The following is a 15,574-nucleotide window of genomic DNA, read 5'->3' as shown; positions in this document are numbered from 1 at the left end:
CTGTATTTTGGTGTATCCAGCATTTATACTGTAACCTTGTGTTGTTTATTTGTGAGGTTGGTTATGTCTTTCTTTGAGTCAGAGTGCTCTCCCAAATACAGTAATGAACAGGGCGAGCCACACCACAGATCAATACATAAATGTGACAAATTAAGTGGCATTCACAGTGACAGCTGTAAGCATTTTAAAACCACTGTGACACTCATTCTTGTTGGTGCCTGTTTGTGTCAGGTTTAGGTTTTCAGACTCTGAATAAGAGCAATCACGGAGGCAAGAATCAGTTAAAGGATTTTATTGAAGGTTTGAGGCTGTGCAGAGAGAAGCCCGGCAGGCAGGGTTTTCTGGATACTGCTGGAAGAGTTGGGAGACAGGTGAACAACAGTTGGGTGCTGGTTGAAAAGTGTGGGATGTATGAGACTCACAGAGAGGGCGACTTGGTGTCTGTCTTGGGAGGATGGTGACCAGTGGTCCAGGCGAATGGTGCAGGTCCGGTGGGTGAGATCTGATGGTGGTGTCTGAGGGTGGACAGGCAGGCGAGCTCAGGCAGGAGGGCTTTAATAGTTCAGAGGCCCATAACCTCACTGGTTCCTTGAGGCTGACTGATAAGTCTCTGACAGGTGTCCAGAGCGAAGAGGTCTCTTGAGTGGTTTCTGGCTTGGGATCCCGGGTTCTAAGAGAAGGAGCAAGAGAGTTCAGGGTTAGGTTTTGGCTAGGCTAAGAAGCAAGGCTTGGTAAAGGATCAGTTGTACCATGCTGGAGCATTAACGAACTGACGCCCTCCTCCTGGTTCCAGCTCCTTAAGAAAGGTGGGAATCAGCTTGATGAAGAACACTTGCCCGTCCAGACCTGCAGACAGGAAGAAAAGGAACATCCGGCACCCAGGCCTAGTTGTATGACAGCACCCCCCCTTTAACGGACGCCCCCTAGCGGCCGTCCGGTTGAAGAAGACTCGAACTCTGTAATAAGAGAAGGGTGAAGAATACATGAGCGAGGAACCCAGGAGCGTTCCTCTGGGCCATAACCCGCCCAATCCACCAGGAACTGGTGGCCCCGACCACAACGCCTAGAGGCCACAATCTTGCGGATTGTAAAGGCCTGGTGGAGGGGGCTCGGCAGGAGGGCACAGCCGGCTGGAGGAAACAGGCTTGATCTGAGAAACATGGAAGGTGGGATGTACACAAAGATGAGGAGGGAGTTTGATGCTGGAGGAAGTTAAAAATGTAAGAATTAAGAGGGATCACCAAGATTACTTGAGCCATGATGATAAAAGCCACTTTAACACAGCAGCTATGCTAGGCTGAAGCCCAATGATGTTAAAAAAATCTAAATTAAAATGTTGGTTAATTTGTCAGTCAGAATAAATTGTGGCATCTGAATAAGTCTGTGAAAGGCCTACCCATTAGGTTGCCAGGCAACAGCGAATCATATTGGAGTGAATTAATGTGTGATTTTCAGGCAGAGAGAGCATAGAGATACAATGAGGCTGGATGATAAAGAGGTTCCTATGATCTCCAGCATTCTAAGCCTATAGCAGCATAACGTTAGAGATAGTTAAGGAAACCGCAGTCACTCTAACTATAAGCTTTATGAAAAAGGAACGTCTTAAGCCTTGTCTTAAAAGTAGACAAGGTGTCTGCCTCACGGACTAAAACTGGTAGTGGGTTCCACAGAGAGGAGCCCTATAACTAAAAGATCTGCCTCCCATTCTACTTTTAGAGACCAGGAACCACTAGTAAACCTGCAGTTTGAGAGCAAAGTGCTCTGTTAGGAACATAAGGAACAATCATATCTCTGATATAAGATGGAGCTTGGCCATTAAAGATGTTATTTGTGAGAAGGAAGATTTTAAATTCTATTTTAGATTTAACAGGAGGCCAATGAAGAGAAGCCAGGATAGGAGAGATATGATCTCTTTTTAATTTTCATCAGAACTCTGGCTGCAGCAATTTGGATATGTTGAAGGCTTTTTGTGGAGTTCCTGATAGTTAAGAATAGTCCAGCCTTAAGTAAAAAATGCATGGACTAGTTTCTCAGCTTCCCCCCTGGACAGGATATTTCTATTTTTTGATTGCAGAGACGAAATAAGAAAATTCTGAAAATCTCATTCACTTGGGATTCAAATGACAGTTCCTGATCAAAAATAATGTCAAACTTCCCAAATCCACTTCTATAAGAATATTCAAAATCTTCCACGAGCACACAGTGAAAACTTTCAATCCTTTCTAAAAGAGTTGAAGCTATTTATAGTTGCAAAGGGTGGGTAACATCATAATAAATCTTTTGAATTTAAAGCTGGATACAACTAAGAGCATGTGTAAGAGGACAAATATGCAAATAATTTAGCACAAGGGTTCATGTCTATATATTTGATACTGCAAATATTATGTAGAATCAGACATATGTATGCAATTCTTTAACAGGTTTTTCTATGCTACTGCTCTTTTTTCTTTCTTTTTCCTTTTTATTTAAAGTAAAACTATGAAAACAATAGAAATTCAGTAATATCATATTTGGGCTCCAATGGAACAAGAATGGGCAGAGTGGTGGTGCAGTTTGTAACGCTGTCTGGTCTACTGAAAAAGCATGCATACCTTGCATGTATAGATACTCTCAAGGTATTCCAGCCTACTCCCTAAAACATTACTACTTGGTTGGTTGGTAACTCTACATTGCCTTTGAGTGCTGGTTTCTGTGCATGGTTGTCTCTGTGTTGCCAAGTGATGGACCGGCAAACTGTACATGGTGTACCTTGCCTTTTAGGCACAGACTGCTGGAAACCCTAATCTAACCAGATCCCTGTGACCCTAAGTAGATGGATGGATGAAACCATAACTCATATTTCCAATTTAAAGGTTCTTGACGCTCTTATAAACTTTAATGATTAACTTTAGATTCCAGCTCATCCTTCATCAATCTCCCCAAAGTGCTTTGTTCACCTTTGCTTCACAGTTCACAGGGCTGTTGTCATGAGTCCCTTCCCGTACTCCCTCGTTACCCACGACTGCAGACCTGTCCATGGCTTCAACCCCCTCATCAAGTTTGCAGAGGACACCATGGTGACTGGCCTCATCAGAGACAATGATGAAGCAGCCTACAGGGAGGAGGCAGACCGTCTGGCTGAGTAGTGCAACACAAACAACCTGCAGCTGAACACCAAAAAGACCAAGGCGGTCATCGTGGATTTCTGGAGGAACACTGACCCACATCGACCCATCCACATCAAGGGGCCTTGGTGGAGCGAGTGGACAGCTTGAAGTTCCTGGGAATCCACATCTCCGAGGACCTGACCCGGATGACCAGCTGCTCCAAACTCATCAAGAACATGCACAAGAGCCTCTTCTTCATGAGGAGCCTTAGGAAGAACCATCTGTCCTTAGAGATCCTCACAAACTCCAACCGCTGCACCATCTAGAGTATCCTCACCAGTTGTATCACAGTTTGGTATGGGAACTACTCTGCCTCAGACCGGAAGGTGTTGCAGAGGGTGGTGAAAAGAAGCGCAGTCTGAAAAAGGCCTGGAAACTCACCAAAGTCTCCACTCACCCTGCACACACACTGTTCTCACTCCAGCCCTCTAGGAGGTGTTAAAGTAGCCTACACACTAATGTCCTACAATGGGGAAATTCACCATCTGCATTTGACCCATTCCCTTGGGGAGCAGTGGGCTGCCATTTTTTAGTGCCTAGGGAGCAGCGTGGGGTTAAGGGTTTTGTTAGGTAACTCTCTGTTTATATACACCATTCATAGCCAATGCATACATAGTCTCTGTACACATTTAAATAAATATTTATATCCTATATAGCACTTCATGGATGCAAACTACATTTTGTTGTTTTGTATTTGTGAAAGTGTAATGAAAATGGTATTCCTTTGTTAACAAAAAAACAACTACTTTTTATATGTCTAATGTGGCATTCTTATGTTTCATTAGCTCAAAGTTAAAATAACTAAAATCACTATCAATTGAAACAGAAACTTCAGGTGTTTCCCTCTGTGTGAATGGAAGAAAGTAAGAAGAGTGGTGAGAGCAGCAGGAGGATCATCGAGAAAGAGTTTTTGTAGCATCCGCTGCAGGTCCAGCAGGTTCTGCAACAGTTTCTTTCCCACTGCCATCTGACAGATGAACTGTTAAGAAAACTCGAAATCATGTCACAGACTGTGCATCACACTGATAACACCAAACCAAAATACTGCATATTTACACCATATATATTTAATGCTCTGAACTTCCATAACAGTGCGTTTTTTGCACCATGTTTTTTCTCCCACACTGTTTACACTTGATCACTGCTGCACTTTATAGAATGGAAATGTTCTGAAAGCTGTACAAAACGAAATTTTGTTTTGTATACACTATCTGTATACAAAATTACAATAAAAGTTGTCTGAGTCTCTAACAAGACAAGAATATACATGATTTGATTTTTTAAATATTTTTAAATACACTTTCAAGCTTAATCTTCAAAGCATAAGAAAATCTGATGCAGCATTACTGCAGTTTAACCCAAGTCATCAGATATTGGTACTCTGAGATGTTTAGCATATAGGATAGCAGCAATGTGTAAACTAATCTCTAAGCATCACCATCAAGGTGTATCATAATCAGGGAGATTTTCAGCTGAGTGTGTAAGTGGATGTATTTATTACTGGGATTTTCAAGTCAGTGCTTGGCTTATCCCATGCAGCAAGCTGAAAACAAAGCTAAATTGTGCTGCACCTAATAGGAACTTCCAGTGTTTGCTGATTTTGAGGAAGTAAAGGGATTAAGTGTAGAGATAATGAAACCTGACTTTTTTTGTGGTGGCTTCTTGTGTAAAATAAATCAAATAATCTATACAAACAAAATGATCCATCTACATGAGGCAAATACAATAATGATAATAAACAGTTATTAGTGGAACCAAATGATTTTCTGAAAATGTATGTTTTGCATTTTGTTCTGTTTTAATGAGGGAATGCTGATATCATACTAAGAAAACTTGTGTAAACCAGCGTCATTGAATCACAATGTGAAATTAATTTCATACTTGAAAAATCAATTAAGTTAATCTGCCCGTAACTGCAAACAAAGACACAGCTGCAGAGCTGCAAGAGAATTTCTTAATCCCAGATAATTAATAAGGCCCTCATAAAATGCTTGTTTGATTCCGCTTTACTGCAATCATTTCAAATATGGCAACACTATTCCTTATCAGGCAAAAAAAGAAAGAAAAAAAACAGAAACAAAACAACAACTGAAAAAAAAGCAACCATAAATTGCAAAAGGTTCACAGCACACTTTCTTTACTACCAGAGCTGGCGTTTTTCTATTCATAGAACCCCTTTTGGAAATACGAAGCAGTCATAATGGAGCCAGGATCTGATTAACCTTCTCGCTTGCCAGCACAATAGCATCCTACCCTGAGACTCAGCTCTGTAATGGAGTCCGCTATCACCAAGCCTACTCCAAACATTCTTCGCACCGCAGGACTCGAAGACCAGATTGGAATCCCTTAACTCCCCTCTGCACTCGGCACACAGTGGGGGAAACAAAGCACCCTCTAAGCTGATGCCCCTCAACATTAATCTATCTCTGTGCTCCACTTGCACACATCCACACACCACAGGCATCCTATTTAGAGCCTTTGTTACAGTTTTTCATTCATAATCTCAAACTCCCATGAATAATGAGTTCAGAAAAAGAGGGTATTGTCTAATTGCAGAATCTTTAAGCATTGCTTTTTTAGGGTTTACCTCTACGTTACTTCTGTACTCTTATTTTTGCCAATTTATAAGCTACAACACATAATTGAACCATAAATAGAGCAAAATGACTTCAATGCAGCGTGATAAGGATCTTTAGGATAACAGCTTTTCTTAGTCTCCACACATAAGGTTCACATAAGCATCATAAGAGCTAATATGTTTTAAATCAGCATGCTGCCTCAACATTGCCATCTTCTGGCGTAACAGCATTATGCACTTTACTCACTCAGGTTTCTCCACTGTGGAGAAAATAGAATGCTTGTGCCAAAACTGTCAGAGGGAGTGATTACACCCCTCAGTGGCCAGTTGGCCCAACAGTCCGCCCCCAGTGGCCAGGCCTGTGGGTGCTGTAGGGACCAGGAGGACTGGAGCTTTGGTCAGAAGCCAGTTCCCGGTTTAACAGCCAGCTCCAGCTCAGCCCAAATATCATCTTCAACTGCCAATGGGAAACGGTTCTCACTCATCAGATAATGGCTGAGAGGGAAATTGCTTCGAGGAGCTGACATTTGTGATGGCTGTACGAGTGTGATGCATTGAAGGAGCAAGAGAGAAATCCTGGTCCTTGAAAATGGGACAAATTGTCATTAAGGCTACGTGGATGCATATATAAATATAATCACAGATGAACCACATGCAAAAAAGCTACACTTTATCTTCCTTGCTTTGAAAGATATGTCTTAAAGAACAAATCTGGTTTAATCACAGTAATGCTGAGCAAAAAACAACAACAACAACTTTTGATCGCAGTAGACATACAGTGCCTTGTAAAAATATTCAAACCACTTCATATTTTTTTTATTTTATCTCAATATATTTGTTGCTTTGAGGCTATAGACAGGGACCCACTGCCAATCGCATGAAGGAGACATCAATCCAAAGACTGAGTGTGTTGCCGACTGTATAAACTTTCTGTATAGATAACACCATCCAAACCAGAACAGTGAGATGCTTTCCCAATAATAAACCCTGGAACAATAAAGATCTGGAGGAATAAAAAAAGAGACTCAATAAAGGAGACAGAGAAATACTGTGGAGTATAAGTTAGCAACTTTAGTTCAAAATAAGAGATAGCAAGTAAGGAATATAGGAAGAAGTTATAAATCAAGTTCCTGGACAACATTATCAGAGATGTGTGGTCACGGATGTAGAAGATCACAGGCCCCAAGCACAATGGGGATCAGAGAGATCAATGTCTCAACACAATATTTGACAGGACCAGTTTAGGAACAAGCTCAGCTTCCTTCCCTCCTACCCATAGTCAAACAGACATCCAGCCTTTCTCTAAACCAAAGCTTCCCTCCACCTGAAGACTCAAGTGGAGGCCTCAACAATCACCTAGATCAAATACTACCTGACAAAGAGACCGCAGTTTGCAAGACTGATGTGTTAACTGTCTAATCAAGTAGTCAGAAGCACAACAGGGGGCAGTACTCTTACCATTCCTTTTTACTCTGTACAACTCTGACTTCCAGTACAAGACAGAGTCCTTGTATCAACAGAAATACTCAGATGATTCTGTAGTTGTTGGGTGCATCAGAGATGGACAAGGATCTGAGTACAGAGAGATGGTGAACCACTTTCTGGTATGGTGTGGAACCAATAATATGATCCTGAATGTCAACCAAATGAGGGGTGATTGTAGATTTCAAAAGAAAAATGAGCAATTCAAATGCTATTAACATCATGGGAAAATAACTAGAGGTTGTGTAGGAGAATAAATAACTTGGTGTACACCTGGACAACAGACTTAGCAAGAGACACAACGGTGAAGTTCTACGAGAAGGGGCAGAGCAAACTGTACTACTTAAGGAAGTTTAGGTCCTTCAGTGTTTCCAGCAAGATGACTCATATATTCTATCAGTCTGTCGAGGAGAGTGTGATGCTTTTTTCCATCATCTGCTGGGGTCACAGCAACAGAGCAAATTATTTTAAAAAAGCTCAATATGCTGATAAAAATTATCTTTCTTTTCTGGAAACAGTCTAGGATCTCTGTAGATGGTTTCATAAAAATAATTCTTCATAGGACGAAAAAAATATGAATTACTGTAAGCATCCTCTTCAGAACTTTGTTAAACAACAACTGAATATCTAATAGAATATCCCCCAGGCTAAAGCTATTAAAATTTATAACGACTCATTAAAAACAAAATTTGAGATAAAATAATATTTGATTTCCCTTTGGGATCAATAAAGTATTTTTATTTTTTTTTTGCTATTGTACTGACCTAAATTGAATATAACAAGCAACAGAATTTTATGTAATAGAGCAATACATTAAGCATAGTTAAATAGAGGAAAATGATGCACAGTTTAATATTTTTGTAGTAATTAAAAAGCATGTTATGTGTTTGTACTCACCCCCTACAGAGTATTCTCAATAGCTTTTCAGAAAATGTTTTGGGTTATGATTTTTGCTTTTTCTTTAATGTTTTATAGCAGATTCTGAAGTTAGCATAATGTACTGACTTTGTCTGTGCCATTCTGTGTTTTGAACTAGACTTTGCTATTCTATTCTTTTCCATTTACATCTATTCAATTGTACTCTGTTCTTTTGTATTCTATTCTATTATAATTCTAGAGCCTGCTTGCTTAGGAGGGTTTACTTTCTGTCCAGTCTAATAAATTGTGGTATTATAATTATGTTATAGTAATTCTATAACATTATAATATATGTGTATATATATATATATATATATATATATATATATATATATATATATATATATATATATAGGTCAGACAAAATGGTGCTAAAAGCTCCTAAAAGTTTTCTCTTTGAACATGTCACCTGTAGATGGCACTCTACCCCCTAGTTTTAATCTGACTCTGCAGGGCAACTCCCCATTTTCAGATGACTGGCCTCAATTCCAGATACCTTTTTTATCTTTGTTTGTCATTATGCTCCTTTGGCAGGTATTTTCTTAACAATGATGAGACAGAAAATTGTCTTTGTACCTCTTTGTGCTTAAACCCTAATGATGGATTTTTTGTATAGCAGTCGTGCAGTTGTAGGGCAGTTGTTTTCTTCTTTCTTTTAGATCCTTTTTTTTTCATAAGGTCAGTGCTTTTAAAGGAATACTCATGCATAAGAAAATGCAGATAGCAACTGTTGTTCCAATGGTTGTGAGGCAGCAACCATTAGTTACAACACAGGAGGGAATGGCTGGAGTTGAGTGGGGATAGAGGAACTGCAGCCAAACATGATTTGTCTCTGCATACTAATGCCTCTTTTGATCTGCCTTGGCTTTTAGGAGATTTAAACAACAAAATCTGTCTTTCAAAAATTTCTTAATAGACTCAGCCTTTTATGGCCAGCATGAAGAAATCTTGGAAGCATTTCTTTTGGCTCTGTATCCATATTAATGCACTGCATTTGTTTAAAACATGTAGAGTCCATTGAGATCTAATTACAAGAAAACCCTTTATTATTCATGGTTTGCCCTAATAGACTAATTAATTTATCGTGAAACTGTGAGGATTTTCTTTCAAATTTTCTCATGTTGTGCATTTATTTCCATAAGCGTTCTTTGTTTTACAAATATCTCTTTTTAAGTTGGCCCTCATATGTCCTAAATTCAGTGGCAGTGTGCAAAGGGATTTGAAGCTGAAACAAAACTCAGAGAGCAGAAGTTTCAACAGAAATTTAATAATAGAAATACAGGAAGGAAGAACAATTACCCAGAACCTAATAACATCTAGCCTACAAGTGCCCGTGTGATTTATTTGACTCTAAAAGGTATTTAGTGGCATTTTGCGGCAGAACATTAGGTGTGATTGGGGACAGTATGCTAAACATTTGGCCAGTTGTAATCAGTTGGAGAGATGTGAGGATAGGGGTGGGTGGGGGGGATCTGTGTGTGTGATGCAGCAGGAGGTGCCAAAAGCAACAGGGACCACAAACCAGTCTGAGTGTTTGGCACCTTCGCATCTGCTGCTCACATGCTTCCATCCTCTTGTCTCACCAAGGGCCAGCACCAAGCAAGGGATAATCTTGTTTTATCTGCCTCTCAGACAGCCCAAATGGCTGAGATTAAACGTTCCACATGACCCTCTTGGCCAGGCCACTGACATGTATACCTTCAGTTTATTGGAGCGCCTAAGGTTAAAGTGAGATGAAGAAACTGATAAGGGGGTTGGTCCTGAAATGGCTGGATAAGTCTCCCGCCAGAGTAAAATGTCTGTGCCTGTCTAAATTTAAGCAAGTTGCAGTATGAATACAAATCAAATAAAAGCTCAGCCAGGTATCTAGCAACAGAAGAAATTTCTCCAACCAGTTAGAATGTTTAATCATGATTAAACATACCAATCTACAGCCTTGCATTATGATTAAATTCCTAAAAGAATTTCTCAAATATTAGCTATAAAATAGAAGCACTGAAGTTATTCTATATTGATTTTAAGATTCTACCCAAGAGCTCAGTGCTGCTTCAGGGTTTTTAAACTTTTTTAAATATTTCAGCAAAAAAAAAAAAACATAACATAAAACATCAATTATAATGCCTTGTCAGAATATATCCCTTAAGGTTTATACAATCACAAATCTAAAAATACTTTACTGGGATTTTATCAAAAGGTCAACACAAATGAGCACATATCTGTGTGCTCATTTGTTGGAGGATATGATTTCTACATACACCTAAAAGTTTGTTGTGGATTTGTTTACAACCCGTCAGAGTCAGAATTTACTGCAGCTGTAAGTCCTTATATGATTGTCTAAAAATAGTTTTAGACATATATACTTTTAAAATCTTAATCAATTTTCCTTGAAAAATTACTTCAGCTCAGATGGTCATAATTGATCAAAATCCAGTTTCAAGTCTTCCACAGATGTTCATTTTCATTTTTTTCCTGCATATGATTACTATCTCCAAAGCATGATGCTGCTATCAGAAATATATAGACTTCATAATATCTCATTTCAGCAGTTCAGGAATCATTGAGATCTGGTTCAGACTATTGCTATTTAACAGGGAAATATGTTTAATGACACCTATTCCCTAACTTTAGTTTCACTGGAATTTAACTAAGAATATCAGAATACAAAGGACTGAATACCCACATTTATTAGAATTATATCAGTAAAACAATTGAAAGCTTTTTTTATCATTTCCCTCTCCTTTATTATTATGCATGAATTTGTCTTCATCTGTCACAAAAAAACAGTATTTAGACTTCCTAACAAAAAAAAAAACATTATTTAGACTTTCTAATATCATGAACATCAAGAAAGTTTAAGAGAAAAAAAATAAATAAATAAAATACTTTTAAAGAGAATGTATTTTCAGAAACTCTACGAATGTCTTAACTCCTTCATCAGTATAAATCAGTGTTCTGCAAATAGGTAGATTATTCTTTTACCTTTGAATAGTTGTCTGTTGCTGCCAGAAATGAAAGTAAATAAGTACAGTAACTGTTGATCTGTGCTGAACATCAGCTTAAGGCATTGTCTTCTTGTATGACCCACTTTCTCTACTGAGACTCACTTTACAGACAGCTGCAAGGATCTTATTCCGAGTTCACTGTTTCATCAATAATGGCGAAACAAAAGTCATAATATTACTCACAGGGCCTGATAGCACCCCATCAATGTTTCCCATATACGTTTCTAATTGTGATGGTTTCTGTTTTTGTTGTGTTTATGGTGATGATGAGAATCACTTCAAAATATCAAAAATGATATAAGTCATATCAGAATCTGGGATGTAAAAGAAAGGAGTTCAGTTTACATTTAATGTACACATTATCCCGGCAATGTGCTGGTGTCTGCTGAGCTCTTCACTAACTTAATCAAACCTTTTGAACTTTGAAAATTATTGTTCTTTGGACATCTGAAATAACAACCTTTCCCCTCAAGTGGTCAGGTAATTATTGGCTGAATTATTAAGAAAGCGGATCTTGCTATTAGTTTCAGTTCAAGCATATGGCATCACAGCATGAGTGAATCTTAATCAGTTTAGATAGAGCAGCGGCTCAGTGTAGCATAAAACTAAGTCCAAATCAATTCAGTTTATGGTGTCGTTCCATCAAATGTCATCTCAAAGCACTCTACAAGACAGAGTCAGTGCATTCACAAAACCAGTTGTGAAATCAATCCAATCATTAACAGATAAGCTTCCTACGTAAGGAACCCAGCTGATTGAAGCAACTATCTTTGCAGTAATCCTTTCCTCTGGATGGACATGTGATTATGATAGGAAAAAAGTTAAATAAGCTAATTGCATCGTATACAAAGACGGGCAAAATTCAAAGCATGGAACACACTGCAAAGAGTTAGTAATAGTAAAAGACACAGAAGCGAAAGAGAGTTAAAAACAGAGAAAAAAACCTAAAGAGTAGAAACTATGAAATGTTATTTGAAGTTATCAGCAACATTGGTCCATTTCTGCAAAGTTTCGCCTCATACAGGAGTGTCACACCAATAAATGTAACTTCTAGAAAAATAAAGAAAGGGAAACATCAAGGAATAGAAGTAATAACTTAGATAAAAACACAAGCTTTAACAAAAAGGAAAGATTTTAACCCTGTCTTAAAAATATAAAGGGGGTCTGCATCACAAAAAACCTGGGAAATGATTGACTGATAAATAAATTGCCTACTTCCCATTGTAGAAACATAAACTATAAGTACCCCCCCCCCCCCCCCCCCCCCCAAAAAAAAAAAAAAAAAAACACAAAAAACAAAAATTGAGCTGTATTTGGTCTGTCCTGTTTTGTCCCATTTTAATCCAATAATAGACTTTGAAAAAACATTGCTAACCCAGTTTTCAACGCCATTTTAATGAACTGAAAATGCCTGCTTTTTAACTTTCTCTTTTCAACCAAATGTAGACATAGTTTAGATGTAAATCATTCTGTCTTTTCAATGTCTTTTCAAACATTTTTTGCTCAGTGGGATACTCTTGCACTCTAAGAATCATATATTCTGTTAGTAAAATAGGGATGTTCCAATTTGCTATTGTTGTGATATTTGAGAGGCAGCAGTGTAAATGTTGTACAGTTTATAAAGTTATATTTTAAATATTTGAACGTTGTGTAAAAGTGTAATATTTTCAGCAGTCATCTCAGAACATGAATCTTTATATAGAATAATAACCCATTGTGTGATATATCCAAATCTCTTGTTTCTTGTGATTTGACCATGGTCAATGAACCCCCGATCTTAACCCCATAGAACATCTACAGTATGGGTTGTTGCAAGAGGAGAATGAGAAACATCGGACTCAACAAGGCAGATGACCTGAAGACAGCTATCAAAGCATCTGGGCTTCCATTAAAGCTACCAATGCCACAGGCTGATCGTCTCTATAGCTCGGTGCATTGATGCAGTAGTATGAGAGGAGGTCCATCTAAGTATTTAGTGCATGGAAATAGACATACTTTTTAGAACTTTTCTATTTGTCCTAAAAAAACATCCTTTTTTGATTGATCAAATGTGATTTTCTACTTTTCCAAGATACTGAATTCTAGGTTTTCTTTATGTGTAAGCCATACTCAATATTACAGGAAATAAAATTTTAAATACTAACTCCATGTGTAATGCATATCTACAGAAAAGAGTTTCACCTTTTGTTTTACTGAAGATACACCTGCAAGGCCTATTAAATCTGTGGTACTAATATTTCTGATTTTTATTTAGTATTCCCCAAAATATACATGGTAACTTTGCTTAACTACTTCTCCAGAAACCATAGCATTCCCCATCTTGATTGGCCAGCAAAAAAAAAAAAACCTGATCTGAACCCCACAGAAAATCTATGGGTTTTTGTCAAGAGGAAGATGAGAAACACAAAGAGGCAGATGACCTGAAGGCAGCTATCAAAGTAATCTGGCTTCCATTAAACCTACACAATGCCATGGGCTTATCGCCTCTATGGCACGGTGCATTGATGCAGTAATTCATGCAAGAGGAGATTCAACCAAGTATTGAGTGCACAGAAATAGACAAACGGTAAGTTTCAGAAGTCTGTTGCTTGTGCTTTAAACATCCTCTTGGATCGATCAAATGTGATTTTCTATTTTATTGAGACACTGAATTTTGGGTTTTATTCATCTGTAAGCCATGTTTTTTTTCTAAATTACAAGAAATAAAGCTTGAACTTTTTTACTCTATTTGCAGTTAGTCTCTGTATGGTATAATACAGCTGTGACACTTCTGCTGCTAATTATTTTCGGGCTGTCCCAAAACATGTGGGTACATGGTTTAACTACATACTTCTTCTAAATGCAATATTGCAATTTAGTTAACCTTACCCAGCAGATGGTGTCATCATGGTCACTTATGTTCATAGAGCATAACAATACTACCTTGGGAACTGTTTATCTGTGAAAATATTGCATTATTCTGACGTTGCACCCAATTTCAGTTTACTCAGGCAATACCTACCAGGCTACTCCATGAACATGATGGAGTTCTGTTAAGAGCTTTAATTCACTGTAACATTTTCTGATCAAACTGTAACAGACCTTATATGTTTTGTTTCTCAGTACGTATTTCACAAGACAAACACAGTCCATCTAAACATAAACAGGTTTTTCGCATGTATAACAACAGACTGCAGTGTAAATAACCATCTACTGGAAACACTAAAATAATTGAAATGCTTTCACTTAGTGACTGACAAACAAGCAGTTGGCTAGTCTTGCTGATAAAATATATATTTTGTTTTCTAAAGTAGTTGGGTACAGAACTGCTTAAGAACCTTAATACCCCTTTAACAGTCAAAGGTTTAATGAATCTTTTAAAATGGTCCTGAATTAAAACACTAAACAAAATCAGTTTTGTCTGTATTTTGATTTTTTGATAACAAAAACGATGTATATTTATGTGATTTTATTTGATTTGATGCACTAAAAGAAATTGGAGCCTATTTGAAATTAGATAGATAGATAGATAGATAGATAGATAGATAGATAGATAGATAGATAGATAGATAGATAGATAGATAGATAGATAGATAGATAGATAGATAGATAGATAGATAGATAGATAGATAGATAGATAGATAGATAGATAGATAGATAGATAGATAGATAGATAGATAGATAGATAGATAGATAGATAGATAGATAGATAGATAGATAGATAGATAGATAGATAGATAGATAGATAGATAGATTGATTGATTGATTGATTGATTGATTGATTGATTGATTGATTGATTGATTGATTGATTGATTGATTGATTGATTGATTGATTGATTGATTGATCTCACAGTCGATTTATTGCACAGGGTGTTTACATGGGTATTTATATAGATGGGTAATTATATTTATACAGTATATATATAGTTATTGCACTGGGTGTCAAATATGGAGAAACAGATTATTGCACAGGGTATGAAATAATAATTGAACATTTTACATTGCAGAGGTTATTGTAGTGGTAGTGTCACATTGTAGAGTCTGGTTGCAACAAGGATGACTGACCTGGGGTAGCACTCCTTTTTACAAACAGGTTGTAAAATTCCCTCATTAAAGGAGCTGATCAGCTCCTCTACAGTCTGGTGCAGAGGGTGAAAGTTGTTCTCCATGATGGATGTAAGCTTGGACAATATATTGTTTTTATTCTCTTATGAACCCCCAAAACAATTTTTTGCAAAAATGTTACTTTTGCCCCGCATGTAGTGCAAATAGAAAGAGTATAGCACTACTGTAAACTGACCAGTTCATCTTTTGTCTAGATAAACAGTCAGGCAATCAGAGATGCAGCCAAGAGGCCCATGACCCATTGGGAGCTGCAGAAAACTACAACATAGATGGGAGAGTCTGTAAACAGAACTGACCTTATAGTCATGCAATTCGACATTTTTATCTTTGTGGAGAAGTAAGA

At 37.7% G+C, this 15,574-nt stretch overlaps 1 long non-coding RNA gene across 1 annotated transcript; it reads right to left on the bottom strand.

The window, feature by feature from the left end:
- Positions 1 to 283: 283 nt before the first annotated feature.
- On the bottom strand, positions 284 to 885 carry LOC119788783. Its single transcript, XR_005281511.1, has 3 exons — positions 750 to 885; positions 423 to 670; positions 284 to 351 (listed from the first exon to the last, which is right to left on the bottom strand). It is a non-coding gene; the product is annotated as an uncharacterized LOC119788783 (long non-coding RNA).
- Between the last annotated feature and the right edge of the window lie 14,689 nt (positions 886 to 15,574).

The sequence above is a fragment of the Cyprinodon tularosa genome, unplaced genomic scaffold (genome assembly GCF_016077235.1).
Source record: "Cyprinodon tularosa strain WSP-4 unplaced genomic scaffold, ASM1607723v1 ctg326, whole genome shotgun sequence".
Lineage (NCBI taxonomy): Eukaryota > Metazoa > Chordata > Actinopteri > Cyprinodontiformes > Cyprinodontidae > Cyprinodon > Cyprinodon tularosa.
The sequence above is the reverse complement of the archived record's forward strand: the minus strand, read 5'-3'. Positions and strand labels throughout refer to the sequence as shown.